The sequence below is a fragment of the Dasypus novemcinctus genome, chromosome 28, assembly GCF_030445035.2.
Source record: "Dasypus novemcinctus isolate mDasNov1 chromosome 28, mDasNov1.1.hap2, whole genome shotgun sequence".
In the NCBI taxonomy this organism is placed as follows: domain Eukaryota; kingdom Metazoa; phylum Chordata; class Mammalia; order Cingulata; family Dasypodidae; genus Dasypus; species Dasypus novemcinctus.
The window spans coordinates 1,314,828-1,325,758 of record NC_080700.1 but is presented as its reverse complement, the minus strand read 5'-3'; positions in this window follow the sequence as shown (position 1 = coordinate 1,325,758).

The window sequence follows — 10,931 nt, the reverse complement described above, 5'->3', positions numbered from 1 at the left end:
TAGCGGGCAATGCCGCAGGGATACTGTCCAGATTTCCAAACCGAAGCAGATAGGCCTTCTCGCCGAGGCGCAGCTGCCGGGTCGATCAAGCCCCAGGCCCTGGTGCTCCTGAGGGCTGCGGGGACACCCAGGACTGCGCTGCTGATGGCAGGTGGCTCCGGGCCTCAGTGGCCTGCCAGTGGGCTGTACTTGGGAATCCGTGCTCTTGCACGGGGTACGGGGTGGGGGGGTGGGGGAGTCGGTTGCAGGGGGGCCTCCCTACACATGCCTCTCCTTCTGTCACTTTGGCTGCGGCTGAGCCTGGCACTGGGTGCGTGCACGCTCAGGAGACAGGCTTCTGCATGTCTCTGGACAGGCCCCGTGCCAGCTGGGACCTGAGCCCCAGCGCAGGTGCACCACCTGCGCTCAGGTTCGTTGGACCGGCCCAGGTCAGCTGAGAGGGAGGAGAACGTGGTCGTCACCGCGGAGGGAAGCCAAAGTGCCGACACCTGCCAGCGGGAGAGCCGCATCCAACAGCCCTGTGGGATCTAAGCCCCCTCTCGCTCACATCCGCTGCCTCCGCCTGAACCCCTCCTTTCGGGGCGCCCAGACGGCGCCCGGGGTGGGGGTGGGGGAGGGGGAGGGGCAAGCGCTAGGCCTCCCGCGCCGCCGCAGACCGCTCTCCGACGCCCGCAAAGCCGGGAGCAAAGCGCAGGCGCCGCGGCCCGCTGGGCCGCCCACGCCCAGCGCCGCCCTGGCGCGCAGGCGCCACTCACCCCGCCCCCGGCAGAATCGCCCCGACCCCGCCCCTCCTGGTTGCTCTGGAGACGGTGGCCACTGGCGGGAGGTGCCCAAGCCCGGGAGCGGGAAGACGGTTGTGATGGATTGGGGGGGAGGGCAGGCGTTTTCTGCCCTCGGGAGTTGTCCCCAGTGGCAGTGCCGGGACAGATGCGGCCAATAGGCATCCTGCCGAAACCCACCCGGTGCACTTCGGGCAGCGCGTCCACTGCCAGGAAAACCTCCGGCGCTGGGGGAAGCGGGGTTCCAAAATGTATACAGCGAATGCCAGCAGGAGGCCACGGGGACCCGACGGAAGGGGTCGCCGACGTGGGTGGAGCCTGCCGGGTGGGGACTGGGCTAGGAGAGAAGCTCTGCTATGCTGTCCTGGACAGTTGTTCCCTCCTGTCTGTCTGGTGAAAAGCCAAGAGACGGAAGAAGCTCCAGGAACGAGAGAGCGGCTCCGGTGCCCAAAGTCAGAGCCAAAACTTCCACCGCTAGGGGCCACTGGTGGATAGGAATAGTTCCTTCCTGACACTCGCTGGAGGCCAGAGGGCTGAGTTCTAAGGCAGGGGGAGGGGCAGGGCCCCTTGCAGAAGGGGCTGTGGGGGAAGGGACCCGTGGGCCAGCTCTGGGGCTGCTGGGAGAGCCCCCTCTCCATGCCATAGCTCACCTGGCCCAGGCCAAGGGTCTGGGTTGGGCCAGGCTGCCAGACCCGTCTGAAGAGGGGGTTTCCTCGCCAACCAAAGTCCCCGAGGCCTCCTCAAGCCGGGGCCTAGCTAGGGCCGGCCGGCGTTGCCCTGCAGGTCTCTCCCACGGCAATGGTCACAGACATGCTGTCTCCCATCGCCGTCACCTCCAGCTTATGTCAGGGGAACCCCGGCCTTTCCCACCGGTGGCCTGCGGGCTTCGGCCTGGGCTCCCGGCCAGGCCTGCAGAGGCCTGTCTCCCGGAGAGGACAGGCCCAGGGTCTTCCCTCTCCCTTGTCAATGACCTCTCTTTTCTGGGACGAGAGGGGCCCCAGAGCACCCCGACGACTCTGAGCAAGGAGCCCGCCCTTCCTCCTCTCGCCCTCCTTTTTGGGACCGTACCGACCAACGAGCGTTTCCCTCGGCTCTGGGGCCGCGGGACGCAAAACGAAACTGCTTACCTATTGGGTGGTGAGACACTTGCGTGGAAATCATTTCTGCTCACTTGAGGCAGGCACTGCGGTCAAGTGGGCTTACAGGTCCAGGTGTTCCATGGACCGGGTATATTCTAAGCGGCCATCGTGACCGTCCAAAGCGGACGTATGGGTTGTCTGGGCAGTGACTCGAGTCGTACCCATCCGTTTTTGGGGGGAAAAAAGGGAGAACCCATCATCTTCAGCACATTTCCCTCTGCCACAGCACGCCACGCAACCAGGTGATTTTCCTATTGATTGCCGTTCCAAGCTACCATAGCGGGCAATGCCGCAGGGATACTGTCCAGATTTCCAAACCGAAGCAGATAGGCCTTCTCGCCGAGGCTCAGCTGCCGGGTCGATCAAGCCCCAGGCCCTGGTGCTCCTGAGGGCTGCGGGGACACCCAGGACTGCGCTGCTGATGGCAGGTGGCTCCGGGCCTCAGTGGCCTGCCAGTGGGCTGTACTTGGGAATCCGTGCTCTTGCACGGGGTACGGGGTGGGGGGGTGGGGGAGTCGGTTGCAGGGGGGCCTCCCTACACATGCCTCTCCTTCTGTCACTTTGGCTGCGGCTGAGCCTGGCACTGGGTGCGTGCACGCTCAGGAGACAGGCTTCTGCATGTCTCTGGACAGGCCCCGTGCCAGCTGGGACCTGAGCCCCAGCGCAGGTGCACCACCTGCGCTCAGGTTCGTTGGACCAGCCCAGGTCAGCTGAGAGGGAGGAGAACGTGGTCGTCACCGCGGAGGGAAGCCAAAGTGCCGACACCTGCCAGCGGGAGAGCCGCATCCAACAGCCCTGTGGGATCTAAGCCCCCTCTCGCTCACATCCGCTGCCTCCGCCTGAACCCCTCCTTTCGGGGCGCCCAGACGGCGCCCGGGGTGGGGGTGGGGGAGGGGGAGGGGCAAGCGCTAGGCCTCCCACGCCGCCGCAGACCGCTCTCCGACGCCCGCAAAGCCGGGAGCAAAGCGCAGGCGCCCCGGCCCGCTGGGCCGCCCACGCCCAGCGCCGCCCTGGCGCGCAGGCGCCACTCACCCCGCCCCCGGCAGAATCGCCCCGACCCCGCCCCTCCTGGTTGCTCTGGAGACGGTGGCCACTGGCGGGAGGTGCCCAAGCCCGGGAGCGGGAAGACGGTTGTGATGGATTGGGGGGGAGGGGAGGCGTTTTCTGCCCTCGGGAGTTGTCCCCAGTGGCAGTGCCGGGACAGATGCGGCCAATAGGCATCCTGCCGAAACCCACCCGGTGCACTTCGGGCAGCGCGTCCACTGCCAGGAAAACCTCCGGCGCTGGGGGAAGCGGGGTTCCAAAATGTATACAGCGAATGCCAGCAGGAGGCCACGGGGACCCGACGGAAGTGGTCGCCGACGTGGGTGGAGCCTGCCGGGTGGGGACTGGGCTAGGAGAGAAGCTCTGCTATGCTGTCCTGGACAGTTGTTCCCTCCTGTCTGTCTGGTGAAAAGCCAAGAGACGGAAGAAGCTCCAGGAACGAGAGAGCGGCTCCGGTGCCCAAAGTCAGAGCCAAAACTTCCACCGCTAGGGGCCACTGTTGGATAGGAATAGTTCCTTCCTGACACTCGCTGGAGGCCAGAGGGCTGAGTTCTAAGGCAGGGGGAGGGGCAGGGCCCCTTGCAGAAGGGGCTGTGGGGGAAGGGACCCGTGGGCCAGCTCTGGGGCTGCTGGGAGAGCCCCCTCTCCATGCCATAGCTCACCTGGCCCAGGCCAAGGGTCTGGGTTGGGCCAGGCTGCCAGACCCGTCTGAAGAGGGGGTTTCCTCGCCAACCAAAGTCCCCGAGGCCTCCTCAAGCAGGGGCCTAGCTAGGGCCGGCCGGCGTTGCCCTGCAGGTCTCTCCCACGGCAATGGTCACAGACATGCTGTCTCCCATCGCCGTCACCTCCAGCTTATGTCAGGGGAACCCCGGCCTTTCCCACCGGTGGCCTGCGGGCTTCGGCCTGGGCTCCCGGCCAGGCCTGCAGAGGCCTGTCTCCCAGAGAGGACAGGCCCAGGGTCTTCCCTCTCCCTTGTCAATGACCTCTCTTTTCTGGGACGAGAGGGGCCCCAGAGCACCCCGACGAATCTGAGCAAGGAGCCCGCCCTTCCTCCTCTCGCCCTCCTTTTTGGGACCGTACCGACCAACGAGCGTTTCTCTCGGCTCTGGGGCCGCGGGACGCAAAACGAAACTGCTTACCTATTGGGTGGTGAGACACTTGCGTGGAAATCATTTCTGCTCACTTGAGGCAGGCACTGCGGTCAAGTGGGCTTACAGGTCCAGGTGTTCCATGGACCGGGTATATTCTAAGCGGCCATCGTGACCGTCCAAAGCGGACGTATGGGTTGTCTGGGCAGTGACTCGAGTCGTACCCATCCGTTTTTGGGGGGAAAAAAGGGAGAACCCATCATCTTCAGCACATTTCCCTCTGCCACAGCACGCCACGCAACCAGGTGATTTTCCTATTGATTGCCGTTCCAAGCTACCATAGCGGGCAATGCCGCAGGGATACTGTCCAGATTTCCAAACCGAAGCAGATAGGCCTTCTCGCCGAGGCGCAGCTGCCGGGTCGATCAAGCCCCAGGCCCTGGTGCTCCTGAGGGCTGCGGGGACACCCAGGACTGCGCTGCTGATGGCAGGTGGCTCCGGGCCTCAGTGGCCTGCCAGTGGGCTGTACTTGGGAATCCGTGCTCTTGCACGGGGTACGGGGTGGGGGGGTGGGGGAGTCGGTTGCAGGGGGGCCTCCCTACACATGCCTCTCCTTCTGTCACTTTGGCTGCGGCTGAGCCTGGCACTGGGTGCGTGCACGCTCAGGAGACAGGCTTCTGCATGTCTCTGGACAGGCCCCGTGCCAGCTGGGACCTGAGCCCCAGCGCAGGTGCACCACCTGCGCTCAGGTTCGTTGGACCGGCCCAGGTCAGCTGAGAGGGAGGAGAACGTGGTCGTCACCGCGGAGGGAAGCCAAAGTGCCGACACCTGCCAGCGGGAGAGCCGCATCCAACAGCCCTGTGGGATCTAAGCCCCCTCTCGCTCACATCCGCTGCCTCCGCCTGAACCCCTCCTTTCGGGGCGCCCAGACGGCGCCCGGGGTGGGGGTGGGGGAGGGGGAGGGGCAAGCGCTAGGCCTCCCGCGCCGCCGCAGACCGCTCTCCGACGCCCGCAAAGCCGGGAGCAAAGCGCAGGCGCCGCGGCCCGCTGGGCCGCCCACGCCCAGCGCCGCCCTGGCGCGCAGGCGCCACTCACCCCGCCCCCGGCAGAATCGCCCCGACCCCGCCCCTCCTGGTTGCTCTGGAGACGGTGGCCACTGGCGGGAGGTGCCCAAGCCCGGGAGCGGGAAGACGGTTGTGATGGATTGGGGGGGGAGGGCAGGCGTTTTCTGCCCTCGGGAGTTGTCCCCAGTGGCAGTGCCGGGACAGATGCGGCCAATAGGCATCCTGCCGAAACCCACCCGGTGCACTTCGGGCAGCGCGTCCACTGCCAGGAAAACCTCCGGCGCTGGGGGAAGCGGGGTTCCAAAATGTATACAGCGAATGCCAGCAGGAGGCCACGGGGACCCGACGGAAGGGGTCGCCGACGTGGGTGGAGCCTGCCGGGTGGGGACTGGGCTAGGAGAGAAGCTCTGCTATGCTGTCCTGGACAGTTGTTCCCTCCTGTCTGTCTGGTGAAAAGCCAAGAGACGGAAGAAGCTCCAGGAACGAGAGAGCGGCTCCGGTGCCCAAAGTCAGAGCCAAAACTTCCACCGCTAGGGGCCACTGGTGGATAGGAATAGTTCCTTCCTGACACTCGCTGGAGGCCAGAGGGCTGAGTTCTAAGGCAGGGGGAGGGGCAGGGCCCCTTGCAGAAGGGGCTGTGGGGGAAGGGACCCGTGGGCCAGCTCTGGGGCTGCTGGGAGAGCCCCCTCTCCATGCCATAGCTCACCTGGCCCAGGCCAAGGGTCTGGGTTGGGCCAGGCTGCCAGACCCGTCTGAAGAGGGGGTTTCCTCGCCAACCAAAGTCCCCGAGGCCTCCTCAAGCCGGGGCCTAGCTAGGGCCGGCCGGCGTTGCCCTGCAGGTCTCTCCCACGGCAATGGTCACAGACATGCTGTCTCCCATCGCCGTCACCTCCAGCTTATGTCAGGGGAACCCCGGCCTTTCCCACCGGTGGCCTGCGGGCTTCGGCCTGGGCTCCCGGCCAGGCCTGCAGAGGCCTGTCTCCCGGAGAGGACAGGCCCAGGGTCTTCCCTCTCCCTTGTCAATGACCTCTCTTTTCTGGGACGAGAGGGGCCCCAGAGCACCCCGACGACTCTGAGCAAGGAGCCCGCCCTTCCTCCTCTCGCCCTCCTTTTTGGGACCGTACCGACCAACGAGCGTTTCTCTCGGCTCTGGGGCCGCGGGACGCAAAACGAAACTGCTTACCTATTGGGTGGTGAGACACTTGCGTGGAAATCATTTCTGCTCACTTGAGGCAGGCACTGCGGTCAAGTGGGCTTACAGGTCCAGGTGTTCCATGGACCGGGTATATTCTAAGCGGCCATCGTGACCGTCCAAAGCGGACGTATGGGTTGTCTGGGCAGTGACTCGAGTCGTACCCATCCGTTTTTGGGGGGAAAAAAGGGAGAACCCATCATCTTCAGCACATTTCCCTCTGCCACAGCACGCCACGCAACCAGGTGATTTTCCTATTGATTGCCGTTCCAAGCTACCATAGCGGGCAATGCCGCAGGGATACTGTCCAGATTTCCAAACCGAAGCAGATAGGCCTTCTCGCCGAGGCGCAGCTGCCGGGTCGATCAAGCCCCAGGCCCTGGTGCTCCTGAGGGCTGCGGGGACACCCAGGACTGCGCTGCTGATGGCAGGTGGCTCCGGGCCTCAGTGGCCTGCCAGTGGGCTGTACTTGGGAATCCGTGCTCTTGCACGGGGTACGGGGTGGGGGGGTGGGGGAGTCGGTTGCAGGGGGGCCTCCCTACACATGCCTCTCCTTCTGTCACTTTGGCTGCGGCTGAGCCTGGCACTGGGTGCGTGCACGCTCAGGAGACAGGCTTCTGCATGTCTCTGGACAGGCCCCGTGCCAGCTGGGACCTGAGCCCCAGCGCAGGTGCACCACCTGCGCTCAGGTTCGTTGGACCGGCCCAGGTCAGCTGAGAGGGAGGAGAACGTGGTCGTCACCGCGGAGGGAAGCCAAAGTGCCGACACCTGCCAGCGGGAGAGCCGCATCCAACAGCCCTGTGGGATCTAAGCCCCCTCTCGCTCACATCCGCTGCCTCCGCCTGAACCCCTCCTTTCGGGGCGCCCAGACGGCGCCCGGGGTGGGGGTGGGGGAGGGGGAGGGGCAAGCGCTAGGCCTCCCACGCCGCCGCAGACCGCTCTCCGACGCCCGCAAAGCCGGGAGCAAAGCGCAGGCGCCCCGGCCCGCTGGGCCGCCCACGCCCAGCGCCGCCCTGGCGCGCAGGCGCCACTCACCCCGCCCCCGGCAGAATCGCCCCGACCCCGCCCCTCCTGGTTGCTCTGGAGACGGTGGCCACTGGCGGGAGGTGCCCAAGCCCGGGAGCGGGAAGACGGTTGTGATGGATTGGGGGGGAGGGGAGGCGTTTTCTGCCCTCGGGAGTTGTCCCCAGTGGCAGTGCCGGGACAGATGCGGCCAATAGGCATCCTGCCGAAACCCACCCGGTGCACTTCGGGCAGCGCGTCCACTGCCAGGAAAACCTCCGGCGCTGGGGGAAGCGGGGTTCCAAAATGTATACAGCGAATGCCAGCAGGAGGCCACGGGGACCCGACGGAAGTGGTCGCCGACGTGGGTGGAGCCTGCCGGGTGGGGACTGGGCTAGGAGAGAAGCTCTGCTATGCTGTCCTGGACAGTTGTTCCCTCCTGTCTGTCTGGTGAAAAGCCAAGAGACGGAAGAAGCTCCAGGAACGAGAGAGCGGCTCCGGTGCCCAAAGTCAGAGCCAAAACTTCCACCGCTAGGGGCCACTGTTGGATAGGAATAGTTCCTTCCTGACACTCGCTGGAGGCCAGAGGGCTGAGTTCTAAGGCAGGGGGAGGGGCAGGGCCCCTTGCAGAAGGGGCTGTGGGGGAAGGGACCCGTGGGCCAGCTCTGGGGCTGCTGGGAGAGCCCCCTCTCCATGCCATAGCTCACCTGGCCCAGGCCAAGGGTCTGGGTTGGGCCAGGCTGCCAGACCCGTCTGAAGAGGGGGTTTCCTCGCCAACCAAAGTCCCCGAGGCCTCCTCAAGCAGGGGCCTAGCTAGGGCCGGCCGGCGTTGCCCTGCAGGTCTCTCCCACGGCAATGGTCACAGACATGCTGTCTCCCATCGCCGTCACCTCCAGCTTATGTCAGGGGAACCCCGGCCTTTCCCACCGGTGGCCTGCGGGCTTCGGCCTGGGCTCCCGGCCAGGCCTGCAGAGGCCTGTCTCCCAGAGAGGACAGGCCCAGGGTCTTCCCTCTCCCTTGTCAATGACCTCTCTTTTCTGGGACGAGAGGGGCCCCAGAGCACCCCGACGAATCTGAGCAAGGAGCCCGCCCTTCCTCCTCTCGCCCTCCTTTTTGGGACCGTACCGACCAACGAGCGTTTCTCTCGGCTCTGGGGCCGCGGGACGCAAAACGAAACTGCTTACCTATTGGGTGGTGAGACACTTGCGTGGAAATCATTTCTGCTCACTTGAGGCAGGCACTGCGGTCAAGTGGGCTTACAGGTCCAGGTGTTCCATGGACCGGGTATATTCTAAGCGGCCATCGTGACCGTCCAAAGCGGACGTATGGGTTGTCTGGGCAGTGACTCGAGTCGTACCCATCCGTTTTTGGGGGGAAAAAAGGGAGAACCCATCATCTTCAGCACATTTCCCTCTGCCACAGCACGCCACGCAACCAGGTGATTTTCCTATTGATTGCCGTTCCAAGCTACCATAGCGGGCAATGCCGCAGGGATACTGTCCAGATTTCCAAACCGAAGCAGATAGGCCTTCTCGCCGAGGCGCAGCTGCCGGGTCGATCAAGCCCCAGGCCCTGGTGCTCCTGAGGGCTGCGGGGACACCCAGGACTGCGCTGCTGATGGCAGGTGGCTCCGGGCCTCAGTGGCCTGCCAGTGGGCTGTACTTGGGAATCCGTGCTCTTGCACGGGGTACGGGGTGGGGGGGTGGGGGAGTCGGTTGCAGGGGGGCCTCCCTACACATGCCTCTCCTTCTGTCACTTTGGCTGCGGCTGAGCCTGGCACTGGGTGCGTGCACGCTCAGGAGACAGGCTTCTGCATGTCTCTGGACAGGCCCCGTGCCAGCTGGGACCTGAGCCCCAGCGCAGGTGCACCACCTGCGCTCAGGTTCGTTGGACCGGCCCAGGTCAGCTGAGAGGGAGGAGAACGTGGTCGTCACCGCGGAGGGAAGCCAAAGTGCCGACACCTGCCAGCGGGAGAGCCGCATCCAACAGCCCTGTGGGATCTAAGCCCCCTCTCGCTCACATCCGCTGCCTCCGCCTGAACCCCTCCTTTCGGGGCGCCCAGACGGCGCCCGGGGTGGGGGTGGGGGAGGGGGAGGGGCAAGCGCTAGGCCTCCCGCGCCGCCGCAGACCGCTCTCTGACGCCCGCAAAGCCGGGAGCAAAGCGCAGGCGCCCCGGCCCGCTGGGCCGCCCACGCCCAGCGCCACTCACCCCGCACCCGGCAGACTCGCCCCGACCGCGCCCCTCCTGGTTGCTCTGGAGACGGTGGCCACTGGCGGGAGGTGCCCAAGCCCGGGAGCGGGAAGACGGTTGTGATGGATTGGGGGGGAGGGCAGGCGTTTTCTGCCCTCGGGAGTTGTCCCCAGTGGCAGTGCCGGGACAGATGCGGCCAATAGGCATCCTGCCGAAACCCACCCGGTGCACTTCGGGCAGCGCGTCCACTGCCAGGAAAACCTCCGGCGCTGGGGGAAGCGGGGTTCCAAAATGTATACAGCGAATGCCAGCAGGAGGCCACGGGGACCCGACGGAAGGGGTCGCCGACGTGGGTGGAGCCTGCCGGGTGGGGACTGGGCTAGGAGAGAAGCTCTGCTATGCTGTCCTGGACAGTTGTTCCCTCCTGTCTGTCTGGTGAAAAGCCAAGAGACGGAAGAAGCTCCAGGAACGAGAGAGCGGCTCCGGTGCCCAAAGTCAGAGCCAAAACTTCCACCGCTAGGGGCCACTGTTGGATAGGAATAGTTCCTTCCTGACACTCGCTGGAGGCCAGAGGGCTGAGTTCTAAGGCAGGGGGAGGGGCAGGGCCCCTTGCAGAAGGGCCTGTGGGGGAAGGGACCCGTGGGCCAGCTCTGGGGCTGCTGGGAGAGCCCCCTCTCCATGCCATAGCTCACCTGGCCCAGGCCAAGGGTCTGGGTTGGGCCAGGCTGCCAGACCCGTCTGAAGAGGGGGTTTCCTCGCCAACCAAAGTCCCCGAGGCCTCCTCAAGCAGGGGCCTAGCTAGGGCCGGCCGGCGTTGCCCTGCAGGTCTCTCCCACGGCAATGGTCACAGACATGCTGTCTCCCATCGCCGTCACCTCCAGCTTATGTCAGGGGAACCCCGGCCTTTCCCACCGGTGGCCTGCGGGCTTCGGCCTGGGCTCCCGGCCAGGCCTGCAGAGGCCTGTCTCCCGGAGAGGACAGGCCCAGGGTCTTCCCTCTCCCTTGTCAATGACCTCTCTTTTCTGGGACGAGAGGGTCCCCAGAGCACCCCGACGAATCTGAGCAAGGAGCCCGCCCTTCCTCCTCTCGCCCTCCTTTTTGGGACCGTACCGACCAACGAGCGTTTCTCTCGGCTCTGGGGCCGCGGGACGCAAAACGAAACTGCTTACCTATTGGGTGGTGAGACACTTGCGTGGAAATCATTTCTGCTCACTTGAGGCAGGCACTGCGGTCAAGTGGGCTTACAGGTCCAGGTGTTCCATGGACCGGGTATATTCTAAGCGGCCATCGTGACCGTCCAAAGCGGACGTATGGGTTGTCTGGGCAGTGACTCGAGTCGTACCCATCCGTTTTTGGGGGGAAAAAAGGGAGAACCCATCATCTTCAGCACATTTCCCTCTGCCACAGCACGCCACGCAACCAGGTGATTTTC